The sequence below is a fragment of the Pteropus alecto genome, unplaced genomic scaffold, assembly GCF_000325575.1.
Source record: "Pteropus alecto unplaced genomic scaffold, ASM32557v1 scaffold398, whole genome shotgun sequence".
Lineage (NCBI taxonomy): Eukaryota > Metazoa > Chordata > Mammalia > Chiroptera > Pteropodidae > Pteropus > Pteropus alecto.
In genome coordinates, this window is record NW_006442497.1 from 3,638,453 (window position 1) to 3,640,527 (window position 2,075).

Below are 2,075 nucleotides of genomic sequence, written 5' to 3' on the forward strand. Positions count from 1 at the left end.
GGGAAAGAGCTTGTCTGAAAAGAGTGAGAAGGAGTCCACCGCAATGTCAGACCTACAGAGGAGGACAGAGCCTGAGGAGGTCCACGGGGTTTAGCTAAAAGAAGTCCTGGGGAAACCTGATGAGAGTACTTTTAGAGGTGAAAGGGAGGCAGCTCTCAAGGGATTGAGGAGTGGGAAGAAAGGAAATAAAGGGAGTTCATGAGGACAATTCTTTTCAGAAGGTAGTCTGTAAAGGGGAGTGCAGAGTGTGGTACCCATGGGAGGATATGGAGTTGAGGGAGAGTTGGTTTTGTTTTTGTTTTTTTGTAAGATTGTAGAAAGTTGACCTTACTTAAATGTTGATGGGAAGGAATTAGTAGGTTGAGAGTACAGGATAGTTGGAGAAGATGGCATCTGAGAAAGCAAGAGGAAACCTTGTCAGAACAGAGCCCAGGAAGAGGGCTTGGGCTTGGGTGTGAGGAGGGCCTCTTCTGTCATAAATGGGAGAAATTGTAGCTTTAATTTTTATAGCAGGAAGTACATAGAGTCCTCACCTGCTGGCTGTTCTATTTATGTGATGGTAGGAGGTGAGGCTTTCTGCAGAGAGGAGGAGGGGGAGGACAGGTTTGAAAAAGTAGAGAGGATTTGCAGTCACTGTGAGAACAGGTGGGAGAGCAGATTGGGGAAGCCCCAGGATGCAGCGTGTAGAGTCCAGCTGGGATCTGAGACCTGAATATGCAGTGTGCTAATCTGTGTGGTCCTGTGATTTTCTCCAGCCTTGACGGGCCACCTTCACATGGGTGCATCTGGGAGGACAATGGTTTTAGCCAGGGTTGAGGTTTTGCCAGGTGGCTCAGACTAAGGAATGAGGCAAAAGAGTAAGGACTGGCAAAAGAATGGTGAAAGTGACAGAAGGCAGGGTCTGTGGAGGAGGAAGCAGAGATGGGAGGGGTTGAAAGACCAGAGGTCAGTGGCCTGAAGGTCAAGAACAGGTCCATTAGGAGGACTTGAATACAAAAGCTTGGAATAAGGGGAGGAAGCTGAGCTCCTGGAGTGGGATGTCTGTGTGGGTTATCTCAGAGGTGAGGAGTTGTGAAGGTTGTGAGTTCCAGGTGTGACATGGGAGTGGCAGCTGGAATGGGAAGAAGATCACTGGATATGAGGGCCACATATATAATTAAAAATTTTCTAGCATTGCATTTAATAAGGGAAAAAGGAACAATTGAAATTAATTTTAATATTCAACCCAATATTCTCAAATATTATCACTCCAACATGTAATCAATATAAAAAATTATTAATGGGGCGTTTTCTGTTCTTTTTTTCATACAGTCCTCTCTGTCTTCCATCTTTGTGTCTTTTTCTTTACTTTCCAAGAGATTTTTGTCAATTTTATCTTTTAATGTTTCTTTAGATTTTTAAATTTTCTGCTATCATTTTAACCTCCAAGAGCTATTTTGCTGTTCCCTTTTAGAGTATCATGTTTTGTTTCTCAGATGCTCTTTTATTTCTTTATCTCCCTGAGGATGTTAGCAGCAGTTTTCTTTGTTTGTCTTATTTGCAATAGGGAGTCTTCTTTTGTTCCCTCTTGTTCCCCTCTTTTTTTCTGTTTGTTTGTTTGGACTCCCACCTTCTATGATAGGGAAGACAGAGACCACTGTTTTGTGATTCTTGGTTGTCTGTCGATGTTTAAGGGAAGGGAGCTGGAAGGCTGATTAGAAGCTCTGTTGAGCAGGTAGTGGGGCTTCTCAATTGTAAGCTTCACTGTAGACTTATCTGGGTGAGGTGTTTTCAGAGGAATCCTGAGGTCATCGTCCTTGGCAGTTTTCCTCTTAGGCTGGTCAGAGGCCACAGAAAACCATTTTTTAAACTTTGTTTTGGAGGGTGTAGGTTCAGCTGCCAGAATGCTGGTTTCTGGGTAGAAAAAAAGTCTAGAGATTTTAATGTTTAGTGCACATGGTCACTTAATACCCCCTTCTCTCTGTACATTACTCTCTCCTTCAACTGGGCCTGGTCCAAAGACCCTCTGTCTCTGTACTGCCTTCTCTAGACGAGAAGCCTTCATTCTTATGTTGAAGTGAGGAGGGCACTTGCTT

The 2,075-nt window shown here is 43.8% G+C and overlaps 1 protein-coding gene across 2 annotated transcripts in view; it reads left to right on the forward strand.

Moving 5' to 3' along the window:
* The window catches only part of DNAH2 (dynein axonemal heavy chain 2), a 98,406-nt gene that overhangs the window by 35,264 nt on the left and 61,067 nt on the right, over positions 1-2,075 (forward strand). The window lies entirely within an intron of this gene.